Source organism: Podarcis cretensis (assembly GCF_951804945.1).
Source record: "Podarcis cretensis genome assembly, chromosome: 4".
Lineage (NCBI taxonomy): Eukaryota > Metazoa > Chordata > Lepidosauria > Squamata > Lacertidae > Podarcis > Podarcis cretensis.
In genome coordinates, this window is record NC_137173.1 from 107,615,444 (window position 1) to 107,637,705 (window position 22,262).

Sequence of the window (22,262 nt, forward strand, 5' to 3'; positions counted from 1 at the left end):
TCAAAACACGCACTGCTGGTGATGCTTACTGACATATCCTTTGTAAGTGTCAGGCTTCCAGCATCCCATATTTTTTATCCTGTCTACCAACAGGCCCCAATGTACTGCCATTGTAGCAGCGCCTATGCGGAATGAATGGGATGCATATTCAGAGGCTAACAAGCCACAGGCTGCAATAGCTTTGTGCATCACCCGCATAAACTGATGCCTAGCTAACAGGGTCCCATTCTCATGCACTAAGAACAGGCCAGCCCCAGGGGGACGAAGGGCCATATATTTCCTGGTATCCTTAACCGGGCAAGGGCCTTCCCTACCAGTGGCAGGCAGCCTAACTGTGGCGCCTCTGCCCAATTAGTCAGTCTTAGAATTCCTGACAGTAATGATGAGTTTTCCTGCTAATAATGATACATCTTGCAGCAAAAGACCTCTGGAAACTTGACCCTGGGCAGATTCCAGCACCACTTCACCAACCCATAGTGCTCCAAAAAATGCAATGGAATATGCAGCTGAAAAAAGTCTAGCTTCGTATTTTGTCCAGCAGATAAGTCTTAACTTGCTGTGAATGCTGCACAGAAGGCCAAATGTAATAGGCTTCCTCCCTAACACTCTGGGAGGTTGGAGCTTACTCCAGCCCTCCAAGGCTTTGCACACTATAAACCTAGCACAAGGTGTGTTTTTTTTAGAAAATAATGATTTGTTTAAAAAGGAATTGCAGCAGATTGAATCCTGATAGTCTTAGTAGCACAACTAAGCTGCAACAGGTGCACCAAATACTGCAGCACCTGCTCGGTAGATGGGGGCAAACTCTTATTGAGGACTGCGAGCCAAGGACTGCGAGCAAAAGGCTAAAAAATCAGTCCAGGCCTTCCTATAAGACCTAAGTGTAGAAGGGAAAATGGAAGCCACTACTCCCTGTAAAACTAAATGCTGCCAAGGTTCCATAGATGATCTGGGGGAAACTCCGACAGCTGCTGTGCATCCAGAGCCAGGGATCTGAAGTGCTCCATCTGAAAACGGGACAGACCATCAACAATGTCATTAGAAGCTCCCAGCATGAACCAGGCAGAAAACACATTATTGAACCTTAAGCAGTGTAGTACAAAAGTGCGTAAGAGAGCAGAGACTCTACTGGAGCATGAAGACTGCTTTGCCAGAACACTCACCACTGCCTGGTTATTGGACCAGAAGCAGACCCGGCAGTCCCTGAACTCCTCAGTCCAAATGTGCACTGCTACTACAATGGGGAAAAAACTCAAGAAAATTAGGTCATGGGTAATTGCCTTGCCACACCAAGCTTGCAGCCATGGCTTTGCGCACCAACGGCTCCTAAAATACAGCCCCAAACCCAAGGACCTGGCTGCATAAGAATGAACATGAAAATTGCTGTGAAGGTTCAAAGTGTCCTGCCACAGCGAAACACCATTAAATTCCCCCAGAAATTCCAACCAAAGCTTAAGGTCTGCTTTTACCTCGCACGGTAAGCGGACCCAATGATGCAGGGACACCAAGCCGGCTGAGAGCCTGGCCAGGCGGAAACAAAATGGGTGACCGGGGCGACCACTCTACAAAATTTAGGTGGCCCAACAAAGACTGGATTTGTTGAAGCGTCACTTACCTAAGGGGAAGTGATGGCCTGGGATTTGGATTCGGATGCTGAACCTGAAGAATCCCAGCCTGCACAGGCTTCCCCATCTCCAGAACCAGCTGAGCCGGGGCTGGGGCATGAGCCTGAAGGGTCCTCACCTGTGCTGGATCCTCAGGTGCAGGCACCAGCTGAGTCTGCTCAGGCTCCTGAGGGGGTGGAGGACCCACTGCCTTCAGGTGCTCCACTCTCAGCCACAGCAGAGGAAACTGAGGTTGCCTCTGGGTCCAGTAACCTTCCAGCCTCTCCTGAGCTGCAGAGGCTCAGGCCAGAGAGGCAGAGGGAACTAAGTTCTCGCAGGAGGAGAGCTCACCTTCAGGCCAGGAGAGGCGAGTCACCTGAGGATTGGGGTGCCCTCTGCCTCGGGACAGGTAAAAGCCAGCCAGGCCCAGTCCCAAGTTGCGGGAGCAACTTCGTTAGTTGTCAATTCCTGCCTGAACCGTGTTCTGCTATCCTGCCGGAGCTCCTGACCTCACCCGACTACCTGTCCTGCATCCAGCTTCAACTTTTACGGACTGCCTCCATACCGCACCCTCAACCTCGGACTAGACTTGGACCTCACCTCACCGTTAGCCCACGGGACCAGCACAGTTTGCTCCTGCCACACCTGCACTTCCCCTTCATTGAGGTGCGTTTGGGAAGAACCAGAAGCCATGGCTGACCAGGCGGCTGCACTGGTGAAATTGGCCCAGGAAAACCAGGCCTTGACCCACACCGTTCAGCAGCTAAGCAATACAGTTATGACGCTTCAGCAATTTTGGGACGCCTTACTGGCTCCTGGTGCCGACGCCCCAGCTTCTGACAAGTACCCAGTGGCCCTGCCAGAGAAGTTTGATGGGTCCCCAGCCAGCTTTCCCATGTTTCTCGCCCAGGCCAAGCTGTATATTCAGGAGCGAGCCCGGAATTTCCCTGATGACTGCACCAAGGTGCACTTCTTGATCAGCTTGCTGAAGGATCAGGTAGCCAAGTGGGCATTGCTCTGGCAAGACTCTCCCTTGCTGACAGACTATACGGGGTTTTGCAACCATCTGGCGACCGCATTCGGCAACCCTCAGAAGGGGAGTCAAGCCAATCGGGCAATTCGGTGGTTGAAACAGGACAAGCCCACAGTGGACTACGCGACCGAATTTTGGCTGTTGGCACAGGACTTGTCCTGGAATGACTCTGCACTTCAGGACCAGTATCTTGAGGGGCTCTCAGACGAGATACTGGACCAGGTGGCCACAATGGATTGTCCTGCCATGCTGGACGCCCTCATTCAATGGAGCCTGCAGATAGACGATCGGTTGGAGGACTGTCGTCAGCCCTGGGGCCGCCAGTGCTCCCGGCTCCGGTCCTTCCCAGCAGTTCCACGGCCACAGCCGAGTTACCAGAAGAGCCAATGTAGCTCGGGGCAGAGCAGCCTTGCCTCTCCCCCTCGGAGAAGATGCAGCGATGGGAGGGGAACCTGCGTCTCTACTGCAGCGGGAGTGGACACTACGTCCGAACCTGTCCCAAGAAACGCCGGCCCCAGGAAACCGCCAACCCCAGTAACCGATGGGCCCTCACCGGTGGAATTGCAACACCTCATGGTCCCAGTGCGTCCATACCCCCATGGCGGGCCCTGGATTCTCACCCACGCTCTGGTGGATTCCGGGGCAACCCGCTCCTACATGGACTCTGCCTTTGCCGCCTATTATCAGGTGCCACTCCAGAACAAGCCAGAGCCAGTACAGGTGGAGGCAATTGTCGGACGGCTCCTGTGCTCGGGTGCTGTTACTCAGGAGACCCAGCCCTTGGCTCTGTGTTTCCAGCAGCACCGGGAGGTGCGAACCTTGGACATTGCTATCATGCCCCGGTTTCCCCTGATGCTCAGGATGGACTGGCTGGAGTCTCACAATGTTCAGATCGTCTGGGTCAATCGGACTGTGCGCTTCCCAGACCCGTGTCCCTATGCTCGGTCTAAGATGCTAGCGCCCGCCCCCATGGGGGAGGTTGCGTCAACTCTTCCCGCTGTTTACCAGGACTACCAAGATGTGTTCTAGGAACAGGGGGCAGACCAACTGCCGCCTCTTCGATCTTTCGACTGTGGCATAGACCTCCAGCCCTGGGCGCCTGTGAGTCGCCTATACTCCCTTATGGAGCCAGAGTGCGAAGCTTTGCAGGACTTCCTTTGCAAGAACCTGGAGCGTGGGTTCATTGGCCCTCTACCTCGCCCACTGCCACTCCAGTACTCTTCGTTAAGAAGATGTTTTGGGAGCTTTGTCCTTGCCATGATTACCAGGCCCTGAACAAGATTACCATCCCAGACCGGTATCCCTTGCCCCTTATTGCAGAGTTGCTGGAGCAGGTGCCGTGTTCCAACAGTACATCAACCACGTGTTCCAGGACTTGCTAGACAAGTACGTGGTGGTGTACCTAGATGACATTCTGACTTACTCCCACGACCCGGCGCACCACGAGGGTCATGTCCGGTCTGTGTTGCAGCGCTAGCGGGAGCACCGCCTGTATGCGAAGCTCAGCAAGTGTGAGTTCCACCAGCGGTCAGTGGACTTCCTCGGTCACCGACTCTCCCCTGATGGGGTAGAGATGGATCCCGGGAAGGTGGCTGCGGTTCAGGAGTGAGCGACACCCTGGAACCACAAGGACCTACAGCAGTTCCTGGGGTTCACCAATTATTACCGGACCTTCATTGCGGACTATGCTCATTGCACCACCCTGTTGACCCAACTGCTGTACCCCAAGACGCCATTCTCCTGGGACAAGGAGGCAGAGGTGGCGTTTCAGGGGTTGAAAGCCTGTTTCCAGAGGGTGCTGATTTTATAGCATCCTAATCCCTCTTGACCCTTCATGATGGAGACCGCCGCCTTCAGCACAGCTCTCTGTGCCATCTTGTCCCAGCAGCATGGACCTGATGAGCCTCTGTTGCCCTGTGCCTACTATACCCGCCAGCTCCTTCCGGCAGAGCATAACTATACCATGTGGGAAAGGGAACTACTGGCCATCAAGGTGGACTTTGAGGTCTGGCACCATCATCTTGAGGGGGCACGACACCCCATGGAAGTGAGAACCTACCACCTGAACCTGGAGTACCTTCAGACCACCCGCAAGTTGAACCAAAGACAGATCCGGTGGGCGCTGTTCTTCTCCCGGTTCCAGTTCTGGATCCGCTACATCCCTAGCTCCCAAAACCGGAAGGTGGATGCCCTGTCTCAGAAACCCGAGGACGTCGCAGACATGGTACAGCAAGCAGTACCCACAACAATCTTACCACCGGCCATGTTCCTGGCCACTCAGGAGGCTGAGCCACTGCGGGCTCCGGTGCGGGAACAGCAACGGGTCGACGCTTGGGCTCAAGAACGGCTCCAGGAACTGTCCGAAGGGTCATGCCCTCACTATCCAGGGCTGGTCTTGCACCAGGGCCTACTGCTGCACCACGGTCGTCTGTACATCCCGCGAGGACCACTGTGGGCTGAGGTTCTCCGGATGTCCCACGATGCTCCAGCAGCGGGGCACTTCGGGCGGTATCGGACCACCCATCTGGTAAGCCTGGAGTTTTGGTGGCCCCATCCGAAGGCTGATGTGGTACACCAAGTTTGCCGGTTGCGACGTCTGCTGGCGGGCCAAGGGCGACTAGTAAGCCTAGTAACTCCTTGGCATGGTGAAGCCCCCACTGGGGGGTGGGGGGTAGAAATCAATTAGGGAAGGAAGAATTCACTAATTAAGGAACTGGAAAGGGAAAAAGGGGGAATAAGAAGTGTAACCAGACAATGAGAAGATCGCTCCGTTGAGCTCCAAACGGTCCGCGTGATCCGATGCACAAGGCAAAAAGAGGAAGCTCAGCACAATGTGCAGCGGTAGATATAGGTCCCTCAGTTAATGTATGAAACGATCCCATTGGCCAAAATTACCCCAGCAACTGAGGGACCACCAATCAGGTTGTTGTGGCTATCCAATCACTCCCACCCACAACAGCAGTGAGGTCAGTCCTGATGATCTCACCGCAATGTGTGCTCTTTGGGAGGAGGGCACGATTTGTGAACCCACCTTTACTTCCAAAGGAGACCAGGGTGTCATGGGAGAATACAATAGTCATGTCGAACGTGTGGAGGAAAACACTTAAACACATAGCAGAGTTTCCCCAAAATAGACCAGAGGCAATTGTACTTCATTCAGCGGAGCTTTACTTGCTACTGAAGGCAAATAAGCATTCAGGCTTGGCACAGTCCATAAAAAATCCAGTTGCAGCACTTACAAAACTTATAAACTTATAACAAGACTAAACCTTAACACTAAGCATACTATGTACAGAACACCACACCAAAAGGAAGAGAGATAGAAAAAGAAAGTAAAACCCAGGCTCCTTCTGGTCTGTATTTATAGTCAGCATGACCTTAATTAGAAGAGATAAGAGAACCAGTTCAAAGAAGCTTCCCAGAAGGTATAACCCAAAGAATCATGAAGCTTATTTCATACAGAGAAGCTTCCAATAGCTTCCAAAATCCTCTACATCAGATCAATACTTTCTGCACTAAGAAATGCAAACTGACATTCTTCATTCTCTTTTCAACACCATCTTTCCATTTAAAATAGTGCAAAAGGACTTCTGGTTGAGAGCGACCCTGTTGCAAGTGGGGATTTTTCTGAGCGGAGAATCCCGGGTTTTTCGGAGGATTTAGGGGAGTGACAGGGCACAGTGGCCCCCAGAAGCAGTGTCTCGAGGGTGTCCAGACACTGAGGTTCCTGCAGAAGCCGAAACGCAGACCACCCAGCCGCCAGGTAACTCCCAAAAGGAGTGAAGAGAGTGGCAGGGAAGGTAAGTGGGCTGAAGGGAAGCCATAGCTACCTCCGGAAAACGAAGCCCCGAGCTTGCAGGGGGAGCGCTTAATTCTCGATTATAAGAAATTCGGACCTAAATTGCTTAAAAGGGACTTTAACATCAGGAAGGAACTGGATGAGAAATATGTATATACGAGATCAGCTATAATTTACAATCAGTTTGAACGCATCATAAAAGTAAAGCCGACAAAAGAGAAAGTGAATTGCCGCTAGCGGCTATCGTTTCTTTTCCTCTTTTCCTCTTCTGAGAAGATATAAAATATTCAAGAGGAATCCAAGTTAAAAGGGGGAACAGAGGGTTTAAATTTGGAACATTGAGGGTCCTCTTTGAAACTGTGAGGGGAAAAGACAGAGAAATCGATTCCAGTTTCACTTTTAAAAAAACTGCGCAACGGAAGAAGAGTTTTCCGACTCCATTGCTTCTCCATTGCTGTCCCTTTGTTTGCCTTTTAGTAAATACGGAAGATTTTTTTTCTTTTGCTTTCTAATTGGCTTTTTTCTTTCTACATACATTTTTTGGGTTATACATCTACTGGTCTCCTATTATTTGGATTATAAATTTATTATTATTACAAAAACTATTATTGGATCACTCTTAATTTTTGGGAGCTTTGGGTCCGTGGCGGACAGAAGGAAAATTACAACTTGTTTTTCTCTTTTTGTTTGCTCTTCTTTGTCCTTTCTGACTCCTTCCTCTAGTGGGGGCTGGATGTTTTTGGGTTTTCTCTCTGTCTCCTCAGTAATGGACTTTGGCAACTATTTATTTGGAATGTTTTTTTCTATTTAAACATATGTGAGGCCCAACTCCAAAAAGGAGTATATTTTTATTTTTAATCTTTATTTTCATTTTCGCTTGGTTATCGGGACACAATTTATTTGGAGACCATTTTTAAATTATTAATATAATTATGGGAAAGTTATAAAATTTCCTAAATTCTTCAGCAATAAAGTGGATTATAAAATTAACTGGAAAAAGAAAAAAAGAAAAAGCGGCTTATAAACTGGATTACAATCTGATTATAAAAGATCCCAAAGGATTAGCCTAATTGGTGGCAGATCTGGAACCTTAAAATTGGAATTAATTTTTCTTTGTTGGGTTTGCTGGTGGAGTGCAATTTCTCTTTTGGGGGGGCACAACTGGAACAGATTGCAGTACAAATTGGATTAAAATTGGAATATTACGATCTTTGAAAGGAATAGCCTAATTGGTGGCAAGAAGAATATATTCATCTGGCTTGTGCCTTCAATTATTGATTCTTTTTCAAATTTACGGATTGGTTTGGGCTGAAGATACTGCAAGTTTTGTAAGCAAAAATTTGAAGTGGGAACTAATAAAGACTAATTATAAATTTTAGAATATATAAATTATAAAATTTGAAACTAATTGGACATATTTGTATTTGGGGTTGGGTCTACAAAAGATTGGTTGAAGTGGTGGTGGGATTTTATTCAAGACAAAGTGGATTTGGAGAGTAAGTGGGAAGGGTTTAAAGGGTATTTGTGGGAATGTCTCACCTACCGAAGAAAGGAGGGGAGGGAGGAACACCAGGAGATAGAAGAGGATCAAAGCAGGAATCAGATTTTAAGGGAGAAATATTAAAAAAGTTTGCAGAAATTAGGCAAAGTGAAAATAATTTAGAGGACAAATTAGAGCATGTGGATACGAAAATTGAACAGGTAGATACGAGAATTGGGAAAATGGACCAAAAAATTGACAAGACAGTAAAAGAATTGAAAGGTCAAATTAAAGAAGTATCTAAAAGAACACAATCTTTGGAAGAAGGAATGAAGAAGACAAGAGCTGAAATGAAGGAAGTGAAGCGGGAAGAAGAGAAAATCAAAGTGGGATTATCAGAAGTTAATAAATCACAGGAGGAGATATGGGATGCAATCGCCATGAACGTTCTGAGGCAGAGGGAAGTGAACCTCAGGCTGAGAGCGGTGCCTGAGGCTCAAGACGAAAATATCAGAGAGAAATTAGTAACTGAGATAGCGCAATGGCTGGAACTACAAAAGGAAGAGGTCGAGAGAACTGTACAGAATGTATTTAGGATGAGAGTAAGAACAACCAAATCAAGGAAAGTTCCTGGAGATTGTTTGATTACTTTCAAGGACAGAGATATGAGAAATCTGATACTTCAAAAAAATAGAGAAAGAAGATTGAACATTGACGGGAATTATATAATCATCTTTAAAGACATTCCAGTTAGATTGTTGAAGCGAAGAGACCCATATAAACCATTGGTCCAAATTCTCAAGAGGAATAAGATTGAATTCAAATGGGAATTCCCACAGGGGATTTCCTTTGTTTACAAAAGCAAGAGACACAGACTTACTAGTCCAGAGGAAACAGGTAAATTTCAGAGGCGATACAAGGAATTAATGGCGGAGGAGGAAGAAGAAGGAGGAGCAGTGGGAGGAGTTGGTCCTCTGGGGGGGAAGTTTCTGGAAGAAAAGGAGAAGAAGAATGGGGAGACGGATGAGGAACAAGAAGAGGAAGAACAAGAAGAGGACAGATTATAAAGAACAAATAAATTAAATTAATTTTAATCAGGAATTTATTATGGCGTTGAAATTATGGAATTGGAACATTAATGGAATGAACGATAGGAAAAAACGAAACAAAATCGAACAATATTTAAAAAAGAAAAATTTAGATATTATCTGTCTTCAAGAAACTCACGTGGCAAGGAAACATAGAAAAAAATTAATTAATAACAGATTAGGAAATGAATTTATATCTTCTGACAAAGGAAAAAAGAGGGGTTGTATTGTATGTAAAGAAAAAAATCGAAGCTCAGCAAATCTTCAAGGATGAAGAAGGAAGAATAATTGCAATACAGGTCAAATGGCAAGGCGAAAAATTAATAATTGTCGGGATCTATGCACCTAATGGAAACAAGACTGACTTTTATAAAAATTTGGAAGAAAGACTATTTGAATACATGGATCAAAAAATTATATTAATGGGAGATATGAATGGAGTAGTTTCAATGGAAATGGACAGATTAAGAGATAAAGAAGCTAGCAAAGAAGGAAAACTACCCAAGACTTTCTTTTCAATGACGGAAAACTGTAATTTAATTGATGTTTGGAGACTTAGACATCCATTGGAGAAACAGTTTACATTTTATTCGGAACCAAATCAGTCAATGTCAAGAATAAATCAAATTTGGGTCTCAAATGAATTAACTCCAAGAATTTGACAAATTGTAATTCAGCCAAGAGTAATTTCAGACCACAGTCCGATAAAACTGGAGATTAAAGGTTATGAAGAAAGATCATTTAGATGGAGATTAAACGATTACCTATTGTACGATCAAAAAATCATACAAGCGGCACGAAAGAAGTTGATGGAATATTTTATGGACAATACTAACAAAGGCACAAAGGTGAGTACTGTTTGGGACGCAAGTAAGGTGGTAATGAGAGGATTCTTCATCCAACAGAATACGATTAAAAATAAGAACAGAGAGAAAGGAAAGAAGGAAATCTTAAGACAAATAATGGACAATGAACAAAAATTAATCAAGAAACTTAAAAATAAAACAAAACAAAACATCAAAGCTTTGCAAATGTAATTCGCAATGATAATAAACAAAGAGGTGGAATGGAATATTAAAAAAATAAGACAAAAAAACTTTGAGTTTGCCAACAGGTCAGGTAAATGGCTTGCATGGCAAATCAAGAAAAGAAAGGAACAAAGCACAATCAAAAAAATTATGGTGGAGAAGAGATAGAAAATCCGAAAGGTATCAGAAAAGGATTCTTGGATTTTTATAATCATCTGTACAGGAACAGAGAAAAGAATAATATGAAGAAAATAGAAAGATATTTAAAAGAAAAAAAGGTGCAAAAGATCCCGACAGAAAAGAAAGACAGACTGAACGCTCCAATTGAGGATGAGGAAATAATAGAGGTGATAAAAGAATTGAAAAAAGGAAAGGCTCCAGGACCAGATGGATTCACATCTAGTTATTACAAAGAACTGAGGCATACCCTGATGCTACCATTGAAAGAAGTTATGAATAACATTTTGAAACAAAAAGATATTCCGGAAACTTGGAAAGAAGCCTTTATTACACTTATTCCTAAGCAAGATTCCGATTTAACACAAGTCAAGAACTATAGGTCGATCTCATTGCTGAATACAGACTATAAGATTTTTTCTGGAATATTAGCAAAAAGATTAAAAAAGGTATTGCGAGAATTTATTCATGAAGATCAAGCAGGTTTCCTTCCAGGCAGGCAGATGAAAGATAATGTGAGAAATAAAATAAATACTTTGGAATATCTGACTGCCAGGAATGAGAAACAAGCTATATTAATGTTTGTAGACGCGGAGAAGGCATTTGACAATATATCGTGAGAATTTATGCTAAAAAATTTAGAATTTATGGAAGTGGGGAATGATTCTTATAATGGAATAAGGGCGATTTATACAGAGCTAAGTGTGAAACTGATTGTGAATAACGTACTTACAGAAGAAGTGAAGATACTGAAAGGTACAAGACAGGGATGTCCTCTTTCGCCATTGTTATTCATAATGGTTCTGGAAGTCCTTTTGAGTTCAATCAGACGAAATGAATTAATAAAAGGGGTGACAGTAGGTCAAAATGAATATAAAGTTAAAGCCTTTGCCGATGACCTGGTAATAACGATAGAAGATCCTATAAATTGTTTAAATGAGGTGTTAAATGAGATTGAACAATTTGGTAAGGTGGCCGGGTTTGTACTAAACAAGAAAAAAACCAAAGTAATGGTTAAGAATATGGATCAGAGTATAATAGAAACAATGCAACGAGAAACAGGGATTGAAGTGGCCAAGAAGGTAAAATATTTGGGAATATGGTTAACTCCAAAAAATATTGATTTATTTCAAAACAACTATATACCAGTGTGGAATGGAATTAAAAAAGATTTGGAAGTTTGGGGAAGGATGAAACTTTCTTTTTGGGGTAGAATCTCAACGATCAAAATGAGTGTGCTCCCGAAGATGTTATTTTTGTTTCAAATGATTCCTATAATTAAGGGGACAAGGACCTTCAAAGAGTGGCAAAGAGTAATCTCAAGATATGTCTGGCAGGGCAAAAAGCCAAGAATACAATTTAAGTTACTAACAGATGCGAAGGAAAGAGGCGGCTTTGCCCTGCCAGACCTGAAATTATACTATGAAGCGTCTTGTCTCTGCTGGTTAAGGGAATGGATAAAACAAACAAACAAAAAAAAAACTGTTAGACTTAGAAGGATTTGACAACAGATTTGGATGGCATGCTTATTTATGGTTGGAGAAGAAGAAAAGCCATAAGGGTTTTGAGAATCATATTTTCAGGAGTTCTATAATAGAAATATGGGATAGATATAAAAACATATTAGAACCCAAAGTTCCACACTGGTTGTCTCCACTAGAGGTTATGAGTGTAAAGAAAATTAATATGAGAAGGAATTGGATTACCTACAGAGATTTATTAATTAAAGAAGGGGGGAAATGGAAAATGAAGCCATATGAACAAGTTAAAGATTATGTGTTTGATTGGTTGCATTATTTTCAGGTAAATGAAATGTTTAAAAAGGACTTTAAAGAGAGGGGATATACAGAAAAAGAATCGAAATTTCAAACAGAGATAATAAACAGTGATTATAAGATAATGTCAAAAATGTATAAAATGTTGTTGGAATGGCAAACGAAGGATGAGGAGATAAAATCGGTTATGATACATTGGGCCAGAGACTTTGGTTATAATATACAACTGGCTGACTGGGGAAAAGTATGGAATGAAAATACGAAATTTACTGCATGTACGGCATTAAAGGAGAATGTTATGAAAATGATATATAGATGGTACATTACACCGGTTAAGTTAGCAAAAATGTTTAAAACATGTAATAAGTGTTGGAAATGTAAAGAAAAAGAAGGATCGTTTTTCCATATGTGGTGGGAATGTAAGAAGGTAAAGGGTTTCTGGGAAATGATATACGAGATGAAAAAGATGTTTAAATATACATTTGTAAAGAAACCAGAAGCCTTTTTGTTAGGAATAATAGGAAGAGAGATAAACAGAAGGGACTATAAACTTTTTCAATATGCAGTAACAGCGGCAAGAATATTAATGGCCCAAAAATGGAAACAAGAGGAGTTACCGACCATTGAAGAGTGGAGAATAAAACTTATGGATTACGCAGAATTGGACAAAATGACTGGGAAAATTAGATATCAACGGGATCACAAGTTCATCTTCAGATGAAGAACAGTATAACACATTTAATTAAAAAAATACTTAAATATATAAAGATGACACTACAGAAACAACATAATCAGAAATCTAGACAAGTGGCATCTTAAAAAAACAATAAATAATTTTAGGAGCATTATTATGAAAGCAAACTTTGGTCTGGTACCTGTAAGGCAGCCATGATGGCACAAAGTGAATTTATGCTTTTACACATGGGCTACTTTATTGCATGGATTTTGTTTTCCAAATTTCAAGTCTAATACTAAAGACCACACTGTACATCTTACATTGAATGTGTGGTTTGCACATCTGTCATGTGTGTCATGCTATTTTCCTTGAAAGTTCACACTGATACAGTTGAGATCTGCAAAGCACCTGAAAGAGACACTAGTGGACAGGGACTGCTTTCTCTCTTACAGAGAACAGAAGAACCAGTGCAGTAAAGAAGAGAGTGTCACATGAGGACCAGAGAGGCCCTGGGCTCATCCAGATTTCCTTTGTGCCACCTTTCTAGGCACAGCTCCCTGCTCTATAGTACTGTCTCTGAGCACCTTTTATTTTGCCCTGATGCTTTCCCCGTGAAAGCCCACTCTGTACTGCTGAATTGGAGCAAACAGCAATCCGTGGAAAACCTGCATTGCCGTTCGTTCCGATTCAGCATTAAAGAGCAAGGGGGTGGGGAGGAGGAAGCTCTCAGCCATGCCACTTTAAACCATGGGGCTGTGCCTAGAACGGGGCGTATGGGTAAGTCCCCTGCTTCAAGTTTGCCCTCCAGTTCTGGAGCTCAGCACACTGGGGAACTCACTTATGGCTCACACTGTTGTGGGGAAAGATGTAGCAATCTGCCTTTCAGCCTAACTTACCAGCAAAGTGTTGCTGTGGGGGGAGGAATACTTATGCCCCCTTGAGCCCCTTGAAGGAAGGGCAGGATCTAAATCGGGGTCCTCAAACTTTTTTAACAGGGGGCTGATTCCTCAAACCTTGTGGGGGGCCAGACTATAGTTTGAAAAACATATGAATTCCTATTGATACGGAAGGGGGGGGCATGTCTTCTTCACCTTCTTCTTCGCTACAATATATCAATTTATTTCCAATTGTCAATGTCAAAAGGGACTAAAATCTATAAAATTCATAGAAAATCAATGTGCCAGTTTGCTCAATTTCTCCAGGACTCCATCACACCCCCCTGTCCAGCATAATCCCTCAAGCAAGGTGTTAAGACCCTAATCCTGTCAAATCGCTCTGATCAGCCTTTCCTCCAGGCAATGTCAGGTAGCAGACTATGCATATTTGGGACCATTGTTTTCTCATCCCCAGGAAGTGTTTATCTGCGCATATCTCCAGCTCTGCATATTCCCCCCTCCCTCCTCCATATGTTAATCTGTGTAACCAAACCTCCCTTTAATATATTCATGATGTAATCTGTGTAACCCAACCTCCCTTTAATATATTCATGATGTAATCTGTGTAACCAAACCTCTCTTTAATGTATTCATGACGTGTTTTGCACTGTATTCTGGGACATGGAGGGAGTTTCAAAAACTCATGTCACCCCTTTCTCACGGTTCAATCTTGCCTTGAACCTGTTGCGCAATAAACTTGGATCTTCTGCTGTTTGCTCCTGTCTCCGGCTGAGCTCATTTTCCTCTGCAGGGACCCACGGACTTAGTCCGATGAGCTGGGTGGCAGAGCAGCCTCGCACCCAGATTTTGCCGTAACACTATGCACACTGCACATATTTTATTTGTAGTGTACAAAAAAAGGAAAAACAATAAAATATTTAAAATGAAGAATGATTTTAATCAACATAAACCTATAAGCTAATGAGATGGTCAATATCCCGTTCCATATTTGTCACTGTTAGTCGTAGCAAGTGATGCAAGTGTTCATCAGCTAGTCTGATATATAAAGAGACGTGGGGAGGGGGATTTGTAACCACACCGGGTGATGTCAGCTCTTGCCTAAAATAGAGAGGGATAGACTGCAAATCCAAAAGCCTTCCAATGCAGCCTCAGCCAACCACACCATGACAATGTGAAGTCACGCACTGCCTCTTCCACATACAGACAACCCCTTTCACCTCTCTCTCTCTCACACACACACATGCACACACACACACACACACACACTGCACTCCCTCGCCAGGCAGCCCTCCGAATGAGCGCAGAAAGCCAAGGATCGTAGTGCAGGTGCACACCAGCACACAGCCTCGGAGCCCTTGGCTGTCATTTGCAATTGACCATCTTCTCTCTTCTCCCCCCCCTCCCCTATTTCATCTTCTCTCTTTCTCTCTTTCCACTACTACCCTTCTCTCCTGAAGACATTCAAGCTTCGGTGTCCTTTTGGGAAGTGCTAAGCAACAGAATTATTGGCAGCACCAATCCTCTGGGAAGGGCCTTCTGTGCTTCAAAGAACTGAAGAGAACTGCGTAAGTTGTAGTGCTCAACTGCCATTCATTTTAAGGGTGCTTTTGAGAACTTTACAGTGCATTATACTCAGATATATCTAATGGAGCTATACATGTTGAGCAAATTGTGAGGAATCCAGAGCCCTTTGCAATCCCAGAAATTTCAGCCAGAATAAAATAAAGGGTACAAAACTGAAGAAGACCTGTAGTATTTCCTCTTTTCTTTGAATACAGTGGTACCTCTGATTACGTACTTAATTCGTTCCGGAGGTCCGTTCTTAACCTGAAACTGTTCTTAACCCGAAGACCACTTTAGCTAATGGGGCCTCCTGCTGCTGCCGCGCCGCTGAAGCATGATTTCTGTTCTCATCCTGAAGCAAAGTTCTTAACCCGAGGTAATATTTTTGGGTTAGCGGAGTCTGTATCCTGAAGCGTATGTAACCTGAAGTGTATGTAACCCGAGGTACCACTGTATATTGTTTCAGTGAGCTATTATCTTTCTTTTAAAAATTAACTTTTTTTGCTAGTAAATCAATGGCAAACTTCTTGCAAAATCTTATCTACAACTTACAAAGGTTTTATTTCATGTCTCACTGCACAATACATGCAGGGGGACATCTGTGTTATCAGCCAAGGCTGTTAAATGTCACGCATTTAATAACATGAAAGGGCAAGAAGTTTTCAAGGGTTTGGATTGCCTGGTTAATCTTTGAAAAGCTCTGCAATTCATTCATTTGAGAACTGGCTCTTAGAAAGTACAAATTCTGCCGCCTTAAATCCAAACTCAAGCCAAATCCTTTCTGCAGTACCTTTTATTTTTATCAGTAACAGGATACAAGTGGGATCTGCAACAAAATGTTGTCCTGTGGATTGCTCCTGTCGCCATGCCCTCCTCCATGTCTTAGCAGAGGCAACAAGAACAAAAGCCCTGTCATGGCAATTGCTGATAAGAAGCCCCACCCCAAATGACCGCATGCCTTTGACTCAAAAGGTATTCTTAGAAGAACTGCAGTGCTTTCCTCACTGTTGTTCTTGACATTTTAAAAAACTGTAGCACCCTGCTTGTGGTTAACGCTTAGCTGGAATGAAATATTCAACGCAGCAATAGAGAAATTAAAATAATAATTTATTTGTCAGACAAATAAATATGAGGCACAGTGGTATATGGTTACCAAGCTCTGGCCTGGCCTCCTGCCATTATGGCCAGCCCTTATATTTCCTTAACCCAGCCCCCTTGCTCCTCCTTTGGCTGCCTCTGTCCAATCAGCCTAGTTGAAATTCCTATTGGCTGTTTGCTAGAACCAATCACAAAAGATACAACCATTTCCTATTGCCTTTTATGGGAAATAAAAGCTATATTTATAATTGGCAAACAAGTAGCCATTAACCTCTACAAGGCACCTTAATTACCAAATCACCTTTGCCCCCTTAATTCTAAAATAGAGCAGATGGCTAAAACAGATGGTGGCTAATTCTATTTTAAACAGGTATCAAAGATCTTTTGTACGCATCATCAATGAAAGATCTCCTTCATTGGAGGTTCCTTTAAACAAAAACCTGACAACCATCTGTCTAGAGTGCTCTGATGGTGCTTTCCTGCCCGACAGGGGGGCTGGGCTGATGGCTGATGGCCCCTGTGATCTCTTCCAACTATATGAAATAAGAATCTAGCATAAGGATTTAACATTTCTTAGCTTCTAATTCCTTTGCATAATTACATTTAAGCCAATATATTTAACACATAACATATATAATTTTTTTATAAGCAAAGACGTTTTCAAAGTAAGAAAAAACTTAAAAACACTTTCTTTCCCTATTTCCATTAGCTCTTGCCCTTAGGAAAATGTGGCTCAAGTCTCTAACGGGAGGCACAATAATTCTTACTATTTACCAACTTAATTGTAGCTTAATTGTACTCTGCAACATGCAAGGTCAGTGACCTCGCTCTCAGCCTTTTATGACCGCAATAAACCAGAGGGCCTCTCTGGCCAAGAGGATGAACATCTGCCAAAATCTTAGCCAGCCTAGTTCCTGCCTGGCATGAAACATTTGTGAATTTGAACTCATTTTTAAGATACAACCTTGATCAAAAAATATAAGCTTGATAAAAATGCAGGCTTATGATTAGATGCCTCAAAACAACAACAAACATTCTGGTTCAGGAAACAGAATATCGTGTTCTAGTCATGTGAAAAAGAAACCACAAATAAATACATATATCTTTATGGATGTGAACACCTGCTCTCTTTCTTAAGTATATTTGCTCAAGTGCTTTTGTATAAAATAGTTTTCTATTTGATTACTTTCCCACTGAGAAAATGCATTATTCTTAACTAGAATAAGGTGTTCAAGCCTGCTCATCCTTGTACTAAAACCAAATTCCTATTTAATGCCAAGACTTCACAATCCATGACAGCAGATGCCTGAATGTGCAGATTCCAGCGGCTCTGTTTTTAGACCACTGTGGTCAGCAGAGCCATGTGAGTAGCTTAAGTTTTTGGAGAGAGGCCTGTGTTACCACATAGCATCCCTTGGGCAGCTGCCAGGGTTCCTGTACCCAAGCAGGCGCCACCCAGACACATGCCCTGGCTTGTCTGGGGAGTTGCCATTTTAATTTCTCACAGTACCCCAACATTATATCAGGGGCCTGTTGCAAAATTAAAATGGCAGTTGCAAGGTACCCACCACTGTCTGTTGCCAACCACCAACAATGTAGGCCTGGGCCCACCAAGGGGCACTTTGCACCTTCAAAGCTGGAGCCAGCCCTGTATTGAGGGTCGTAATATAGAGAACAGACCACTACAGTGGGCGTCCTCTTCCCACGTTGGGAAGGGTGCAGCTTGGTAAGAAGCTGTTGCTCTAGCAATGAAGCAGCTCAGCCTAGGGGCTTATGGAGGAGCTGACGTGTCTGTGCCTTCCTGGCTCTCAGCCTGGCCCTGATCTGAGTAGATGTTTCCATCTCCTTCCCTTCCTGGGTAGCTTCACATCATAAGAGCCAACTTCAGGGAGCCATGGGTGCTTGGGCATCCACAATAATATATGTGAGGCTTGGGCACCCACAAAGTCAACCAAAAAAGCCAGCATGCAACAGTGGTGCTGCCTCTGAGAGAAAAGCAGTTCAGCTCCACCCTCCGCAGCCAGCAAGCAACGCACCCTTGTCTGCGGGGTGGGGCTCGGATGCGGAGGCAAAGTCTCTCTGCCTCTGAGTCCAAGCCCCTCCACACAGAAAAGGGTGCCTCGCTGGCTGTGGATAAGGAGAAGGGAGAGGAATTGCCGCCAGGAGTGCAGGTGTGTGTGTGTGTGTGTGTGACATCGCACATCCGTGTTGCAGGCACCCACAATCCTGAGGGAGAGAAGGCACCCCTGCTTCACATGCCTGACTTGCAGTCTCCTCTGCTCCTGTGGAAAATGAAGGGGCTCCAGGTTAGCCAGGAATGCCTTGTGGGACCCCCTTTCACAGCCAGCTGGACACATGAGCACCATGTCTCCTGTGGGGCTTGGCTTCTATGTTTAAATGGAGCTTTAAACAATATTTAAGACATTATTTAAAGCTTTTTTGTTAAAAGGGTAAGAAAGATTTCTAAATACTCAGAAAATTAGCTGACATTTTCTAGCAGAGGGTAAAAGGAACACAAAACCACCATTAGGGGAGCATATTTCATTATGCCTTTAAATTCACATCCATACAGAAAAAACAACAACCCAAAGAAACAAAGAAAGAAGGTGAGGGAGTGAAGGAAAGAAAAGAATTTGAATGTGTATCAGAATAGGAAGTTCTAGTCACAATCCTTCAAAAGCAATCTGAAACACTTAGAATAATAAGAAAAATAAATTCAGGATTTTACCTACTTCTTTTTTTAAAAATAATATTTTATTACATTTTAACAGTAAAAAGGTTATAAGACAATATATAGAAAAAAACACACAAGAAAAATACAAAAACACAAAAATACAAAAATACAAACATTTAACATAGAACAAGAAGAAAAAAAAGAAAAAAACAAAAAACCCTCTTTTTTAATTTCTCATCTTTGATTAACTTATTTTCCTGACTTCCTCACGCCTCCCTTTTTTGTATTCCATTTAAAGATTGGTTCAGCAAATTCATATCCTGTTAGTTTATCCTTAATTATTTTTCCTCACATATTATAACTTCAAATTTTCATCTAATATCAATCCATTCTTACATATTCTTATACCTTATTACTAGAACCTCTTCATTTCATTTCAATGTCATCAACATTCAAAAATTTTACAATATTTCTGCAAATAGATTTCAAATTTCTTCCAATCTTCTTCCACCATCTCTTCTCCCTGGTCTCGGATTCTGCCAGTCATTTCTGCCATTTCCATGTAGTCCATTACTTGCATCTGCCATTCTTCCAAGGTGGGTAGGTCTTGTGTCTTCCAATGCTTTCCGATGAGTATTCTTGCTGCTGCTGTAGCGTACATAAAGAAAGTTCTATCCTTCTTTGCCACCAATTGGCCGACTATGCCCAGGAGAAAGGCCTCTGGTTTCTTCAGGAAAGTATATTTAAATACCTTTTTCATCTCATTATAGATCATCTCCCAGAAAGCCTTAATCCTTGGGCACGTCCACCAAAGGTGAAAGAATGTACCTTCAGTTTCTTTACATTTCCAGCATTTATTATCGGGCAAATGATAGATTTTTGCAAGCTTGACTGGAGTCATGTACCACCTGTACATCATTTTCATAATATTCTCTCTTAGGGCATTACATGCCGTAAATTTCATTCCTGTGGTCCACAACTTTTCCCAGTCAGCGAACAAAATGTTATGTCCAATATCTTGCGCCCATTTTATCATAGCAGATTTTACCGTTTCATCCTCAGTATTGCATTTCAACAGCAAGTTATACATTCTTGATAGTGTCTTAGCTTTGGGTTCTTAGAGTTCTGTTTCTAGTTTTGACTTTTCCACCTGGAAGCCAATTGTTTTGTCCAAATTATAAGCCTCCCTTATTTGAAAATAATGAAGCCAGTCTCGCACCTTATCTTTAAGTTTCTCATAGCTCTGCAATTTCAATATATCACCCTCCTGTTCCAAGATTTCCAAATATTTTGGCCAATTGGCCTCCATGTTAAGTTTTTTCAAAGCCTTCGCTTCCATAGGTGATAGCCACCTTGGGGTTTTGTTTTCAAGTAAGTCTTTGTATTTTATCCAGACATTAAACGGTGCTTTTCTGACAATATGGTTTTTAAAAGCCCTATGCACTTTTTTTTTAAAAGATATTTATTAAAATTTTTCAATTTAATACAAAAAGAAAAAACAACAGACAAAAAAGCAAAAATACACAATTAAAACAAACAAAACAAAACAAATATAGTTCCCATTTCTTATTTCCATTACCTTGTATCCCGGACCTCCTCTCACCTCCCCCTTTTGTATTCCAATTCAGATTCTTAATTCAGCAAATCCTTATTATAACTTAATATAACTTATTTTAGCTTGTTGTTCAACCTTTACATTACAGCTGGTAACCATTTAATATCTGTCCAACATCATTCTAACATTCATTAATTTTGCAGTATTTCTGTAAATAGTCTTTAAATTTCCTCCAATCCTCTTCCGCCGACTCTTCTCCCTGGTCTCGGATTCTGCCAGTCATTTCTGCCAATCCCATGTAATTGATCAGCTTCATCTGCCATTCCTCCAGAGTGGGTAAATCTTGTGTCTTCCAATATTTTGCGATAAGAATTCTTGCTGCAGTTGTTGCGTACATAAAAAAGTTCTATCCTTCTTTGGTACCAATTGGCCAACCATGCCCAGGAGAAAGGCCTCTGATTTTTTCAAGAAGGTGTACTTAAGTACCTTTTTCATTTCATTATAAATCATTTCCCAGAAGGCCTTAATCCTTGGGCATGTCCACCAAAGGTGAAAGAATGTACCTTCAGTCTCTTTACATTTCCAACATTTGTTATCGGGCAAATGATAAATTTTTGCAAGCTTGACTGGGGTCATGTACCACCTATAAATCATTTTCATAATATTCTCTCTTAAGGCATTACATGCCGTAAATTTCAAACCGGTGGTCCATAACTGTTCCCAGTCAGCAAACATAATGTTGTGTCCAACATCCTGTGCCCACTTAATCATAACCGACTTCACCGTTTCATCCTGAGTGTTCCATTTCAACAGCAAGTTATACATCTTTGACAAAACCTTAGTTTTGGGTTCTAGCAATTCTGTTTCTAATTTTGATTTTTCCACCTGGAATCCAATTTTCTTGTCCAGTTTGTAAGCCTCCATTATTTGATGATAATGAAGCCAGTCTCGTACTTTACTTTTTAGTTTCTCAAAACTCTGCAATTTCAATTTGTCTCCCTCTTGTTCCAAAATCTCACAATATTTTGGCCATTTGGACTCCATATTAAGTCTTTTGAAAGCTTTAGCTTCCATTGGCGACAACCACCTTGGTGTTTTATTTTCCAATAAGTCTTTGTATCTTATCCACACATTAAACAATACTTTCCTGACAATATGATTTTTAAATGCTTTATGTACCTTGACCTTGTCGTACCACAAATATGCATGCCACCCGAAGGCATTATTAAAACCTTCCAAATCCAAAATGTCTGTGTTCTCAAGAAGCAGCCAATCTTTCAACCAGCAGAAAGCTGCTGATTCATAATAAAGTTTGAAGTCCGGCAGGGCAAAAACCCCGCTTTCCTTTACATCAGTTAAAATCTTAAATTTTATTCTGGGCTTTTTGCCCTGCCAGACAAATCTAGAAATATCTTTCTGCCACTTCTTGAAACAGTCCATCTTGTCCACAATTTGCAATGTTTGAAACAAAAACAACATTCTAGGCAATACATTCATTTTTATAACTGCAATTCGGCCCAACAAGGAAAGCTTCAAATTTGACCATATTTCTAAGTCTCTTTTCACTTCTGACCAGCATTTTTCATAATTATCTTTGAATAAATTCACATTTTTCGCTGTCATCTTAATCCCCAAATATTTCACTTTCTTAACCACAGTCAAACCAGTCTCGTTCTGAAACCTTTCTTTTTCAATTGATGTTAAATTTTTCTCTAAAACTTTTTGACTTGTTCAGTTTAAATCCTGCCACTTGACCAAATTCGTTAATTAAGTCTAAAACCCTTTTCGTACTAGATTCTGGCTCCTGTAATGTCAA